General features: G+C 50.3%; 1 long non-coding RNA gene across 1 annotated transcript; it reads left to right on the forward strand.

Moving 5' to 3' along the window:
- The first annotated feature begins 454 nt into the window (after nucleotides 1-454).
- Nucleotides 455-7,970, forward strand: LOC120238070. The gene is made up of 3 exons (XR_005530137.1): nucleotides 455-783; nucleotides 5,208-5,255; nucleotides 7,872-7,970. It is a non-coding gene; the product is annotated as an uncharacterized LOC120238070 (long non-coding RNA).
- Nucleotides 7,971-15,804: the final 7,834 nt, after the last annotated feature.

Genomic DNA, 15,804 nt, shown 5'->3' on the forward strand with positions numbered 1-15,804 from the left:
AGTAAAATTGGGGTTTAAGTCATTCCTTGCTTTCTGGATCTTTCCACTCTATTATACAGTAATCTACCCTTATCTGCAGGAGATCCATTTCAAGACCCCCATGGACGCCGGAAACTGCAGATAGAACCAAAGCCTAGAGATACTATGTGTTTCCTATATGTACATTTCTATGATCAAGTTTAACTTCTAAATTAAGCACATTAATTTAGACACACCAACAACATTAACTAATAATGAAATAGAACAATTATACTGTAAAAGTTATGTGAATGTGGTCGGCCTAAATATCTTCGTAGGCTGTACTCACCCTTCTTCCTGCGATGGTATGAGATAATAAAATGCCTACACTGAGACGAAGCAAGATGAATGACATCTAGGCATTGTAGGCATTGTGACATTGTGTCAGGCTACTATTGACTTTCCGATGATAGTCAGGAAGGTCATCTGCTTTCGGACCAGCCATGGCTGACCTCGGGCAACTGAACCTGAAGACAGCAAAACTGTGAATGAGGGGTAGTCACTGTACTGTTATCGGGATTATAACTTAACAGCTGAGTTTGAGGAAAAGTCTGTTTTTAGGAACAACAACAAAAAGCCCAATGTTTCTTGTGTAAACAGACTTTTCTCCAGGTAAAGGAATCTGTGAGTCCTGGAACCAGCGGCTCCCCACTACCCAGCCTCAATCCCCTTCTTTCTGGAGCATGGGAGGCCTTTTTGAGCAGGCCTGACTATAAAACAGGTCGCCTACCAAGCGTGGCTGTTGGGATGTCAGGACCAGAGTAGGTGAGTTTCCTCCCTGTGGTGGGGGGGAGCGCTGGAAGAAACTGCTCCAAACTGATATAAGCCAGGCAGCTTCAGGGATCACTTCCCAAGGCTCCAACCTCCCCAGAAAGGCCAGTCTCTGTCCTCTGGGTCTCCCCTGCCCCAGAGCCAGGGAACAGCCTCTGTCCACTGGGTTTCTCAGGCCTCCGGATTGGGGGGAGGAGGCTGGTGAAGCAGGGAAGATGGTTGCGGTCTCTCCCCACCCTTTGTGCTGGCGGCTCAGCCGGCTTGGAACACTGCACAGAGAAAATTCCCTGACCGTGAGATCTACAGGCTGCAGGGTCCCGGGGGAAGGCTGGGCCTGGGGCTCTTTCGTGCTGCAGCTGGAAACAGGGGTTGGGTTTCAGTGAGCTGGACTGGAGAAAGCAGCCTGCCTTCCAGGCGGTGAGGGAGCTGGCCCTGCGAGTCAGTGGTGCCGACAGCTTCCTGTCGAGAGCTGAGGGTCCACGTGACCGCTCCCCACTCCGTGGATTAGGGGGTGAAAGGCCCAAGGGGAGGGAGAGCAGGAGGGGCACCCAGGGGCTCTCTGGCCTGGCTGGAGGAGTGAGGCCAAGCATCGAATCCTTTTTCGTTAAATGAATTCTGCTGCCTCCTTGTCACATGGTCCAGTAAGCCACCTCTCTCTGTGGAGGGGGAGGGGTGCAGTGAGCCTTGGCACTGATTGGAGCCATGGGCTTCCCCCGCAACACCTGGCCACACACATCCACACCATGCTCGACAGAGAGGGAAGGCAGTGGCTGCAGACCTACTCAGTGAAGAGACAGGCTTTGACGGTGACAGGGGACAGACAGGTGACTGGGCTGAGGGCGGTGCATAGGGCTCTGACCTCCCTGGCCTCTCTGCCAACTGCTCCCTCCAGGCCAAGGCTCCATGTATCAGGCCTGATCTAGAGATGCCCTTGTTCTGTTCAACAAGCATTTATTGAGCACCTACTGTATATGGCAGTGAGCATAGAGACAAGTCAAATACAGACTTGCCTTAAGGAGAGACTTGAGATGATAAGGTCTGAGTGTGACAGGGTACAGTGGGGGCACAGAAGAGGGCACCTAGCTAGGCCTTGGGGCTCAGAGTGAGCTTCCTGAATAGATGGTGACTCTGAGGAGGGAGGGAGGGGCTATTGGAGGGGAGGACAGTTCAGAGGTGTTCCCTGAGGACCCAGTGTGGTGGTGGATTTCCAGGGGCAGCGTCAGATCCACCTGTGTGCAGGTCACTTTTCCCTCTCCATCCCTGTTCCACCACCACTTCCCAAGAGATGGCCTAGGATCAGGGAGCCAGGAAGCACCAGACAGCTTCCCAACTGGCCTGGGCTGGCCAGGGTTTCTGGGTCAGCTAAGTTCACTTCCCCTCCCCTGTCCACATCTTTGTGAAGGATGCATTGGATGGCAGGGAGAGAGAAGGGGCTGCCACTCAGGCCACCAGGCCTCCACCACCCTTCCTCCACAGCCCCAGAGCAAAAGCCCACACCACCCAACACCTCTCTGACATCTGAGCGTGTGTACTGGTAAATGCTACCGTGGAACTTTGGAACCTCTACTGCCTCTGCTTTGGGATTTCTGGTGTGGCTTGGTCTGCCCTGTAGGTAATTTTTACCCCACGTTCCAGGTCTGTCGTTTACACAGCTCAGCCTTCCATGGGGTAAGAACAACATGCTTTCCTTTCCACCAAAGGCGCTATGGAAAACACCTAGTCTGAGAGGGGAGACAGGTGGAAAGGCCACGTGTGTTGTCGACCTCATTCTGATGGGCTCCTCCGTGCAGAATGCCTGTCTGTGAGGCCCTCTTCAGAGCTGGCTCAGCCCTGAGGCTGGGATTTCCAGTTCCTGGAAGTGGCCTGGGACTCTGAGGGAGCCCAGGTTCTGGAACCTTTGCTGGGGGTTCTAGCTCTAAGAATCAAGTATCCCTGCCTGGGGTCCTCCAGGCCTAGGATCCACCAAAAGGGGAGGTGATGGGAATGTATCCCTCTCTAACCCAGCTACCAGCTGTCACCTTCTCGAGGACCCTGGGGAGGATGAGGGAAGCTGATGCTGGATGTCCCTCAGGCAGGATGTTGGCAGACTATGGGTAGGGGATGAAGTGGGTGGAGAAGAGGAGAAAGGCCAACTGCTCACTTTGAGGAGGATCTGGAAACTTCTCCCTGCTTTTAACCAGCTTGTTCTGCCTCTGGGTATTCTCTTCAGCAACTTTTTTCCCTCTCTACCGGAAAGGTCTGGCTTCTCTCTTGCTTTATTTAGAACTATCTAGATGCAGTGAGCAGAGGTCTGGATGCTTGAGGACTCTGGCAGTTATTCCTCAGGGTCTCATCCTGATGTCCCCGGAGAACCTGTCTCAAAGCTCCCCACCCTCCAGCGATCCTCCCTGCTACTTTTTTCCCTTGTTTCTCCTTGCCTTCTGCCCTCCAGCCCCTATCCCTCCAACACATTCTCCCGCTGGGTCTGAGTCTTCTCCACTCACTCTGCATGCTGCCTGTCCTTAGCCATCAGCCAACAAACACTAGAACAAGTCCTCTCCCTTCACTGAGCTTCTGTTTCCTTGTCTATTAGGGAAGAGCAGATAAGGATGGGGAGTTACACTGTCTTGAGGGTCCCTGCTGGCCCTTCCCCTCTCAGATCTAAAGCATCTGACATCCTGGTGCCTGGGCAAGAGTATAAAAAGAAAAAAAAAAAAAAAAAAAGACTTGCCAGTATGTGCACCAGGCCACCTGATTCCTCCAGCCCTGGCCAGTTCGGCAGATGACAGGCAGGGACAGAGATGACCCCGCACCAATGAGGAAAGGGGGGCAGCAGGGAAAGGAGATGAGCTTTCAGTTCTGCCCTCTCCCTTGATGAGTTCAAATACTCTTGACAAATTCCCAAATGTTTCTACGCCAAGAATCCCCCAAAGGAGTGGCTCAGTGTCTGGGGTTACAGAGACTTTGTTACTCCAGCAAAGCATACTACAAGCCATTTACTGGTTTAATTTAATTATTTATGATAACACTTCAGAGTAAAAACTACACTTGTCAAAATAAAGGGGACTTTGTGCTGCAATGACCCAAATTTTATTGTTGCATTACTTAATGCAGCGAAACCTGGTAATCGGCACCAGATCTCCCCGCAACTTGGGCAAATCAGCACCGCATGAGGAGGACTGAAATGGATTACTGCTTCCTGGGGGAATTATTTTAAGCTATTTTAACAAAAAAAGGCATTTGGAGTCCATTCTCCCACCCTAGTCACATCTTCTTTCACCCCAAATAAACTGGTTTCCAGACACATTTGACTATTTGCCATTTCCTGTGTGCTCCTGGGTTGCCTGCTTTCCTTTGCACGTACAGTCCCCTCTAGGATTCCTTCCGCACCAACCACTAGCCGAAAGATTCCCATACCTGTCTGCACAACAGAATGCCCTGATGAATTTTAAAAAGAATTCAGATTCCCGGGACATACCATGAAGAACTCCCATGGAGGGTAAATGGCCCCTTCATTATGGCTCCATACCTGATGCTCCCACCCTATCAGGCATTTCCTCCTCTGGGGTTCACTAGCACTTTGCTCTTTTCCTATCCATCTCTACTGCTTGACTGTCAGTTCCTTGGGGCCAGGGACTTTATCTTCTACCTCTTACCCTCAGCAGAGCAGAGTGTCGGCCCAAGGGGGAGCTCAGTAAAGGGTGGCTGGCTGAGTGTAGAGCAGTATTTTGAGGAATTAAGAGATGGTGGGTTATATAGACCCAATGCAGGGCTCCAACTCTTGTCCTCACCCCACACTGGGCCCCTCTCTTTCCCATCTGATGCCTGTAGGACCACGTTCTTTGGCGGAAATGGCTTTTTTGACCAGATGACCTTTGAGGATGGGAAAAACCTGGCTGTGTTGTGTCATGGGCTTTGGATGTTGTGGATTCACAGCAGAATATAATGAGCATGTAATGTGGCTTTGCCATTCATAGCAAGTCTGTCAAGACCAGCTTTACATACTTATTAATGGCCCTGTCCCTAGTCAAGACTAAAAGATTCCCTCAGTCTCTGCCCCTCCATTATTCACAGCAGTGACAGTGGAGATGGTAGTCCAACTGAGCCACAGTCAAACCTACTGATGGGTGCCCCAAACAAGGATGGTTCTGTCCATTCATCCCATCTATCCATTCGTCCATCTATCTGTCAGGCATTTAGTGCCAAGTCAGGAGGAAGATATCAAAACAACAAACCAAACAAAACCAGGAGACCTGATCCCTGAGCTTAAGGGGCTTACAATCCAGGTGGGAAGACAGGGAGGAGTTGCAATTCCAGTGCTCCAGTCTTGTTCTTTGTCCTCAACTATTTGCATCTGTAACGAGAATAATCTCCCACCTTGTTCATGTTTCACATATACAAACCACCTTCCGTGGGAGCTGGTGGGGTTGCTTGCACAGAGAAGAGGATTCCTCAGCTTTGCCATCTCTGAACCCAATTTGGACCAGGTGAGTTCTGAGGTCCCTTTCTACTCCAGTCCAATGTGGGTTTGTTCAGGAGGAACTCCTGGTACAGGGACATCTGGAGGCTCACACTGTGCAAATTAATGGCTTCCTGGAGGTGGTTGCTAAGGAACCAGGAATTTTCAAGGAAAGCCTAATAAGCCATAGAATCAGACCTTGGGAACCACCCAAAGCAATGGCTTGGAACCCTGGCTGCATATTACAATCATTTGAGGACATTGGGGGGGGGGGGGGGGGGGGGAATAGGGCTTTCTGAAACCTGCTTGAAGCAGATCTCTAGGAGCGGGGCCTGGGTTTATTTCTTAAGAGCTCCTCAGGTGACTCCAATGTGCAGCCAGGGTTGAGAACCATCCATCTAACAAACTGGCCTATTCTATGTTTGAGTGACTTGAGGCCAAGAGAGGGATAACATGAGCAGAGACACATGTAGAGAGCAGCAGAGAACAGACACCGAGCTGCCAAAGCCCTGCTTTCGCATGGTGCCGCCTGCTTACCCTCCTCTGCAGAGGGTTACTCCTCTCTCCCGACTCACCTCCAGAGATGTGCTGTCCTTAGAGATCCCGCTCTGTGCCCATCTGAGGACAGCGCCCAGAGGTGCCGGCCTGGTTGTTTCTTTCCCCTCTGCGGGGGGCGGGGGTGCAGAGGGGCCGGCAGTGGCAGGTCATGGCAGGTGAGGCTGGGGCCTCCACCAAGGGCTTTCTCCAGAGTCAATTCGGATTGTTTGTCTTAAACAAACAGGGCTTGTTCCAGGAAGACGTTTGTCTGCATGGGGCAGCAGCACCATTCATCATGGTGGCTTTGGGGCTGGGGGCAAGATGTCAGCCTTCCAAGGCCCGGGCCCACAGGGAGCAGCCCCGGGGGCTGCTCCCCCAGGAACAGCCTGGAGAAGATGTCAGGAAAGCTAATGAGCAACCAGACAGCTGCAGCTTGTTAAAGAGCGCCCGGGGCCCATTGTAACTGAGACCTTTAAATATACATCATAGTCAAATAAACATCACCCTCCCAACGGCCAGTCCCTCCAGTGCCAGGCGAGTCCAACCCAGCCCACCCAGTGCCTCCCCTCCCTCCGTACCTTCCTCCTTCCTTGACTGGAAATGAATGGATTACAACTGGGAGAGATGGATACAGCCATGTTCTCGGATGAACCCCCTCCTGCCTCCCTCTAAATAGAAAAGGCTGTACCCCATTGCAGCCCCTATCACCCTGTTGAGGCCCCCATGGGTTTCAGCAAATCAGAATGCCACTGGAGGTCCCTGGACGACCTCTGTAGGTTCACATCCCCCACTGGTCAGAACTTTCCAGAACTGCCGAGCGCTGACCTGGAATGCTTGGTCCCCAGTTCTCTATTCCTATTCCGCCTTCAAAAACCACCTCAGAGGTCAGCGCCTCTGGGAAGCCTTATCAGACTTTCCAAGGCAGAGCTAGTTGCCTGTTTTCTGATCTGAAGGTGTCGGTCAAGCCTCTGGGAGCACTCTCACTCCAGGTGAATCTGGGAGGTCTGTGTTCCCTGCCACACTGAGCTCCTGGAGTGGAGGCCAGTTTTGATTCAGGTCTGAATCCCCAGAGATTAGCACAGTGGGTGACACCTGTGAGGTTTCAGTAAGTGTGTGCAGGATTGACCCCTGTGTCCTCATTAATGGTCTCATCCATGTGCCAGATGTGTTAGGTGCCAGGGTGACACATGGTAAGTAGGCTCTGTACAGAGTGAACTACTGCCCCGCAGCAAGACGTGCTGGCCGGGAGGAGCACGGACAGGAGGTCACTGGGCTGTTCTTAGGATAGTGTCTGGTTGGAGAGCGGCACCTGTAGGTTCATTAGAAAGGGATCCTCTTCCGGAGAAGTCTAATTTAAGAGTAGAAGAGTAGACATGGGAAGACAAATAGCACTATGAAGTGGAGGCCACCCTTCCCTACCAGAGCATTTCTCCTCCCCTCAGCAGGCCTCAGGTTACCACTCTACCCATGTCATCTCAGTGACCATCAAGTTCCCACAGTGCATGCTACCTCACCACAGGGTCCCTCACCTCCCCCAGAGGGCCCCACCTCACCACAGGGTCCCTCAGCTCCCCCAGCGGGCCCCACCTCATCACAGGGTCCCTCACCTCCCGCAATGTGCCCCACCTCACCACAGGTCACCCCTCACCTCCCCCAGTGGGCCTCACCTCATCACAGGGTCCCTCACCTCCCCCAGTGTGCCCCACTCATCACAGGGTCCCTCACCTCCCCCAGTGGGCCCCACTCATCACAGGTCATCCCTCACCTCCCTAGTGTATCCCACTTCACCACAGGGTCCCTCACCTCCCCCAGTGTGCCCCACCTCATCACAGGGTCCCTCACCTCCCCCAGTGTGCCCCACTCATCACAGGGACCCTCACCTCCCTACAGCACTCTCCACCTTTCTATGGTGTAGCAGTCAGCATTCTACATCATACTTCACCACAAATACCATAGAAGTTCTACATGTGGTGTTAAAGTCTGAAAGGCTGCTCCATGGTCAGCAAAGGCAACCTTATCTCCAAGCTCGCTGGACGTGGGGAAGGAATCAGAGAGAGAAAGGAGACCTAAGAAAAATCTAATAAAATGTGTTTCTGTATGCCCACAGGAAGAAGCTTGAGCCAGCCTAGCCACCTGTACCAGCCCTTTGACCTTCCTGATGTAGACATTCCAAAAACAACATGTGTGCATGCCAGTGCCCACACAAGTGTACAAAATGACATCTACTGAACATTTACGAATTTTTAGAGCCCTTGTGCTAGGTGTTTTATACACACACATACACACACACACACATACACACACACACATCGTACATATACATACACATTCGATCTTCATAAACCCCAGGGCATGATATAATTGAATTTATTTTACAGATAACGAAACTTGACCCTTGTCCAGGGTTATATACCTTCTAAATTGTAAAGCTAAAAGCTGGGATTTGAACCCTGGTCTCCCCAACCCCCAAAATCTGTTACCTCCAGAAAAATATAGGCTGAAGATCATTATCTTGTGTTGATAGTGAAAAAGGCAGAACACACCAGATGCAGTGGGCAGGTCAGACAACCTCTAATTAAAATTGGTTGTAGGCATCCTGCCCTGGGGATGATCCAGAAGCAGTCAACGCTGCTGACCGTGTATCTCTGTGTACGAAGCTTAGTAGAAAGAGGCATCACTGCCTAAGGGCGCCTGGTATTACCAGCCAGTTCCTCCAGGCCATAAGCAAACTGAACACCTCGTGCAAACTCACTCTCCTCAGGCTCCTTGCTCCCCAGTCAAGCCAGGCTGCCTCCAAAGCCTGGACCTCAGGTCAGCTACTTCAGTGTCGTCCTTTCCATGTCCCTGTCCCTTTGACCTGCACTGGGTCTGCAATACTGGTGCCCAGCACCAATCACTTCTGTCACCTTTCACATCCCTGCTTCCTGGTCTTAAAGGCCTGCAGAAGCAAAGTGAATGGAGTTCAAGGTCATGCTGTCAAACTGATTGCCTCTCCTCTCTTCTTCTGTTCCCTTGACCTCAAAACATTGGATACTTCAGAGCATGGGCTGAGACTTCCATAGCTCAGAAAACTTGATAGGGTCCAGCACAGTACCTGGTACACAAGCCAAGGGGTATATTTGGGGAAGCTGTTTACGATATAAAGACATTGAGCCCATCCCCAACTCCATCTCACTTCTGTTTCTCTGTCCACTCTTCCCACTTGCTCTGCTCTGAATACAAAATGTCCTTTGCACTTTTCCAAAAGTATCCCCATTGGGACCCCAGGCCCCCAGTTCTGCCTGCCCAGAGTCCTTGCACTCCCCTTATCCCCTATTTCCTTTCCTCCTCCTCTTCCTCCTTTCATAATTCTCCTTCTTTACTTTTTTGTAACTTTAGTATATGTGATGCCGAAGCAAACACTACTTTTTTGTAACTTTAAAAGATTGTTGTAAAATATACATCACATTTCATGGTTGAATTTACCATTTCAACCATCTTTCTGTGTACAGTTCTGTGGCATGAAGGACATTCACACTAGTGTGCACCCATCACCACTGTCCATCCCCAGAACTTTTTTCATCAAAACTGAAACTGCACTCATTAAACAACAACTCATTCCTCCCTCCCCCCTGCCCCACCCCAAGGCCTGGCCGCCACCACCCCACTCTCTGTCTTTTTGAGTTTGGCTACTCCAAGAATGCCATAGAAGTGGAATCATTCACTATCTGTCCTTCTGTGACTGGCTTATCTTACTTGGCGTAATATCTTCAAGGTTCATCCATGTTTCAGAATTCCCATCCTCTTTAAGGCTGAATAATACTCCATCGTATGTACACACCACACTTAATCTATTCACCTGTCAGTAGATTCATAGGCTGTTTCCAGCTTTTGTCTATTATAAGTGATACTATCGTAAACACGGGGACACCCACTTCTTAGCATCCTCTTAATCTTCACCTTTGTTTCTTTCCTTTCCGGTTGGAAACCCAAACCCACACAATATTCAGCAGCCACTAAGCCTGCCATTCCAGGACAATCCTAGTTTCATATCATTTTTTTCTGTTGTCCCAACAAGCCACAAAAAAGTCCCAGAAATTCCAATAAATTTTCTCCCTCTGGCTCTTATATCCAGAAGAGACACAAAAGTCCTTTATAAGATCTTGATTCCTCCCACCTCAGGGAATTTTATTACCTTTAAAAGTCCCTCCCACAGTCAATAAAGAGCGAACATCTTTGCTTGGCCCTGCCGCCTCCAGGTATCATCTCCGCCCTTCCATTTACTGCCAAACCTCTCTGAGCGTTCCACGCATGCTTCTTCCGCTTCCTCACCCCCTGCCACTTTCTTAATGCCTCGCAATCTGGCTTTGGCGGAACAACTCTCCTGAAGCTGCTCTTGCCAAGGTCACCAGTGACTTCTTTTCCAAACAAGTTTCAGTTGTTCTAGTTCTTGGTTATCAAATAAATACTTCATTGTAGAAAAATTGGCAAGTACGGCATAGGGCAGAGGAACAGAAGAAGGATTACCCATCCATGATCCCACCACCATGAGCAAAGGACTATGAGCATCTTGGCATACTTCCTTCCAGTCTTTTTTTCTTTATTCCAATCGTTTTCTTACTTTTCACTATCCTCATCTTTCCTGATCCCTGTAGCAGTTAAGGTTTTTAGATATTTACTTCCTGAAACTCCCTCCTCTGGCCTGCTTCTCTGGTGTCTGCTCCAGTCTTACTGCCCATTTCCTTTGCGAGCTGCTCTCTCACTGAATTTCACCAGAATTTAAATGGTGGCTGAGTTGAGGTCTCTGTAAGCATGACAGGATATGTCCAGCCAAGTAGTGACCCAGGGCAAGTTACTATTGGAATTCAAGAGTAAAGGTGAGGTGATGAAACCAGGCCACCAAAACCCAAAGTAGGGTGCCTCCACCCACTCATCTGCCTGACAAACTCCCATCATCCTTCAAATCCTTATCCAGAGGTCACCTCTTCTGTAAGGTCTTCCTTGACTCCCCAGGCAGGGCCAGTCACTCTCTCCTCTGTTCTTGTCTCTTTCCCCTCAATGTGCTATCCATCCTTCTATCAAAGAAGTAACCACCTTGCTTACAACAGATCTACTACCTGACTACATTCCTCTCTAGACTGGGAACTCCTTGAGGACAGGGACCCTCTGTTATTGACCCTTGAGTTCCCTGAATCTAGTAGAAAACCCACTAGCTAGTTCTGAGCCCAGAGAGGGCAGCTGACTTGTCCAAGGTCACATAGGCATCTATAGACCAAGACCACCAAACCCCAGGCCTGTGGAACTCCTGGTCCTGAGTTGTTTTTACAGCACTGTGACGGAACCATGATTATGTAGCACTAAGAGAAAGGGTATGGTATGCCTGCCAGGAAACCTTAGACACCCAGATGCAAAGGAGCAGTGCAGGACTGGTAAAGAATGTGAAGGAAAGCAGAGACATGATCAGAGTTGCATTGGTACCTGCCGCTATGAGAGGTAGTCCTCGATGCCCCATCACCCACCCCACCAAGACTAACTAGAGCTTCCTAGATTTTAACTCTATATTCCAGGAAACCCTCCCTCAAACATAAGTCAATATCTCTCCCCCAACACACACACACACACACATACACACACCATTTTTTTTAATGTTTAATTTATTTTTGAGAGAGAGAGAGAGAGAGAGAGAGAGAGAGTGTGTGTGAGCAAGCGGGGGAGGGGCAGACAGAAGGGAAAAAGGATCCAAAGCAGACTCTTGACAGCAGTAAGCCTGAAGCGGGGGCTCAAACTCATGAACTGTGAGATCATGACCTGAGCCAAAATCAGATGCTTAACCAACTGAGCCACCCAGGTGCCCCTAAACACAAAACATTTTCAATACAGAAAGGAAACAGCATGAGCCAAAGCATGGGAATGAGCTAGTGTCTGGTGCTAGAAAACGACTAATCAACCAGCAGCTTCTGGGATAACCCTTCTTGGCTTTAAGAATGCTCCCAAGATGCTCCTGAGTCATGCCCCAAACTTCCTTTCCATTGATACAGCAGTTCCAGCAACATGACATTGGTGTCACGTGGGGCATGGGGTGATGGAAGGATCGTGGGCTTTGAAGACCAAACAATCAGAGCTGAAATCCTGGGTCTGCCTTTTACTGGCAAGTCAGCTAATGTTTGGAGCCTCAGTTTCCTCATCTGCAAAACAAGGATTATAATACCTACCTTGGACATCATTGTAAGGATTACATGCAGTAATCTTGAGCATGTAGTAGCTGTTCAATAAGTGGTATGCAGCATCAACCTCCTTGTAATTACTATTTTGAGGGCTCCTATTTTCACACATAAACAATGCTGGTGAACAACCCGGTCATCGGAGGGAGTTAGTCAGATTTCTCTGTCCTCACCCTTTGCCTTGTCTATTTTTGCTGAGATGAGAGGGAATCAGAAGAGCCAAGTCTTTAAAAAAGAGAGAGAGGGGGAGAAAAAACTTAAACTTTACCGGAGGGGAGGTCGGGGGAGGGGTGAAATTGGGTAAGGGAATTAAAGAATACACTTATCAAAAGAAAAAAAGTACATTTATCATAATGAGCACTGAGTAATTTATAGAATTATTGAATCACTATAGTGTACACCTGAAACTGATATAACACTATATGTTAACTAACTGGAATTAAAATAACAACTTAAAAAAGGAAGAAAAAAGAAGACCTGGATCCATGCTCCACTTGGCTATATGACTTTGAGCAAAGCATTTCAAACTCAGTGTCTCCACCTTTAAAATGGGGCTGGTAACTGCTACCCCAAAGGCTTGTTGGGAAGATTTCATGATGCATGTGTGTTAAAGCCGCTGCCAACATACTCCAAGTCCTCAGTCAAGGTTTTGGAAATCCTTGCCCTCCCGGCCACCCTCCCAGAGCCCGGCGTGCGGCCCAGGGCTGGGCTGCGGGTCAGAGATGCTGGGTGGTGCGTGAGGTGGGGTGGAGGCAGAGCCCAGAGCTGAATGCACAAATAACCAGCCATCCCAGTCTTGCTTCAAAAGTCCTGGTCTCCAACCCTTTAATCATGGAGCTGCTCTTCCCTGGCTAGCCTCCAGGTCCCGCCCGCCCACTTCCCAGGCAGAGAAGTGCCTGTGAAGGGAGCCTGGGTCTCTGCAGCCTGCCTGCTTTGCATGGCATGCTCACTAATAGATCCCAGGAACCCAGGGGGCTGTCTCTCAGCTGACTCACCCTGTACCCAATGTCCCCCACCCCACCTCATAAGCTAGGTTCTGGACTCCCCACATCACCCCATCTCTGACTGGGCCTATCCATCAGCCCTGCTGGGCTGGAAAATGGGCTCAATAGGACAGTGTCCTTCATAGTGACCACTTTTTACAAAGCAAAGCATCAATCCCCAACGCCTGATAGTTCCAAGCATTCTCATGGGACAATGGAAACCTAATATTAGAAAGTGAGCCAGTCTAAGAAAATCCAGGACATGTGTTTGCCATGTTGATTACCAGCCCCCCTCACTGTAGGCGAACCTCTCTTTAGGCAAGGCGGAGTATTCCTTTGGGATCAGGAGTGAGAAGTATGTTGGGGCTTGGGGGTGGGGAGAGGGGATTTCATGTGAAATCACATTTGGCAACTTCAGTCGTATTTTTAATGCACTAATGGAGTTGGCTTCTTGAAGAAAAGAACCAGTGATTCTTTTTCATATGGGAATGAATTCATATGGGAAAGAGTTCCAATAGAAGGAGCTATTTTTAGATTTGGGTATACTAGATTTGCTTAGACGGAGGCTCACGAGTATTCAGTTTGCAACCCTCTCATTTGAGGTTTCCTTCTCTGAGTATCCATGGTGTTGAAATTCAGCTGCCAGCCCTGTTACACTCCTCCCCAACACAGGGTGACATGGTGGAGTGGACAGTCCCTGGGCATTAGTACCAGCTGGGCCTGGGTTTGAATCTCCGTCTACCACGTCCCAGCCAGATACACACCTCATAGTCTGCATTAGCCTCGGAGCCAAAGCTCTGAAGGATGGATCTGGGGAGGTGGGGTGGGGTGCAATATCCTTTCCTGATAGATCGGGTGGGAGAATTAAATCAGGTCATGTTCATAAGTCACTGAGCATTTGCTGGGGCACAGAAGAGATGAGGCCACAAGATTCCCTCCCCCCAGGACTCTGCCTTCAGAAGTTCTTAAAAAATAACATCTGCCAGCTTAGGGAGCACATCTGTCTGTTCCCCAACACACCATTAAGGCCCGCTAACCTGAGCACATCCTGCTTTTGTAAATCATCTTCAGCCAGGGCTCCCCTTATCCCACATGAGCCCCTCCTCCTGAGTCTGAGCTCTGGCAGACAATGAGGCTGCAAGATTAGAGCAGACCAAAGCACCTTGGCGAGAACGCCCGCTGATCACTGCTTCCCTCCACCCAGGCATGGCTAGCCCATGGCACCCTCACAAGTCACAGAATCCTAGAATCCTGTGGCTGGAAATGTCATTTGCTTCCTGCTCCCTGTGGTACAAACCAGGAAACTGAGGCCAGGGGGAGACAGCATGTATACAATGTCACACAGCTGGTTAGTGGCAGAAATGACAGTGGGACTCTTAGGAAACACAGAATGTCCTCTCTCCCCTGTTTCCCCCCGGAAGGGCTGCAGGTCTGAGCTCCCCGGGAGCCTGCATTCCACTCGGGCAAGAACTGTGTCCCTCATTAGTCCACACCCAGAGTTCTGAGTAAGTGGTGTTGGCTGATGGCTGACAGAATTCTTCACAAAGGAAGATTTAAAAAGAGCATTGGAAGCCTCCTGGTTTTCCATCCTTGTCTTTGGGAGGCAGTGTGGTGCCGAGAAAGAATGCAGACCTGGAGCCAAGACACTTGGGTTCTGTAAAATGCAACAAGCTCACATATACCAAGTGACCGGCACAGCGCTGGGTTCATGGAACATGCTAGATAGTGGGGGCCACCATCTGGGATAATAGTCCTGATTCTGCCACCGAGTGACCTTGCGCAAGTCAACAATCCTCTCAGAGTCTCGGTTTTCTGGAGAAGAGGAACAATGACAGCCTCAGCTTACCTCCCAGGGGAGATCAGTTCTCCCGCGGATTTTGCAGGGCTTCCCAGAGGAGGTGACACTCGAGAGAGGAGATGAACTTACTACAAGTTCAAGGATGAGACAGGAATCTCCGGTTGAAGGAGTCACAAGACAACAGTGATTCAAGGAGAAAACTATGGGATGGATGAAGAGGACCCCTTCTGGTGGCCATGAAACACAGGGCCCTGAAGCTTCTACGTACACACAGTCTTTACTCCCCCATTGTCACCCAAGGACTGGGGGGCCTGAGGAGAACCGACATGACCAGAGCCCCCACCGCTTGCCCTGCATGTAGCCTACCTTGTTTCACCCTCCCCACTGCCCTGGCAGACCTGACAGGACTCCTACAACCAAAGGGTAATTGCCTCAGGTCAAGCAGGCTGAGCACGGAGGGGCCAGGATGAAAGCCCAACACGCCCAGGGCCCAGCACATCTCCCCGTGAGCCACAGGCCCCAGCATCATTGTCTCAGACCCCCATAAAATCCAGAGAGCTCTCCTCACCCCTCACCTCAGTGCCTCGAACCCCACACTCCCTGGAAGGACTTCTAGCAAGTCAGTGTCCTTGCCAAGACTCAGGAGCAGGACTTAAGCTGGTGCCTCTGACCCAGACATGGGTTACAGGTGTCTGTGTTCATGAAACCTCTGAAATCGCATGCAAGCCCATACGTGTGTGCATGTAGATGCATGTGCACACTCGTGCACAAATCTGCACTTTTCTGAGGAGCAGCCTCCAGCTTCCTCAGCTGGTCAGGGAGAGCCACACCTCAGCATGGGTAGGAACCTCCAGGCTCCACAACCTTCCGCAGCTGCGACACCAGAGGGACCCTTGAACTCCAAGTGAGAACTGCGGCCCGCCTGAGCACCTACCAGCGCCAGGCCCTGCAGCCGAGGGAAGGCTCGGACTCCTTCAGGCTTCAGGGAGCTCGCATCACATCTTGACAGACTCAGTGCACTCGTGCAGGTTGTTTCTGTTCCGTCCTCCATGGAGGCTG

Source organism: Hyaena hyaena, unplaced genomic scaffold (assembly GCF_003009895.1).
Source record: "Hyaena hyaena isolate Hyena2069 unplaced genomic scaffold, ASM300989v1 scaffold_199, whole genome shotgun sequence".
Classification (NCBI taxonomy): domain Eukaryota; kingdom Metazoa; phylum Chordata; class Mammalia; order Carnivora; family Hyaenidae; genus Hyaena; species Hyaena hyaena.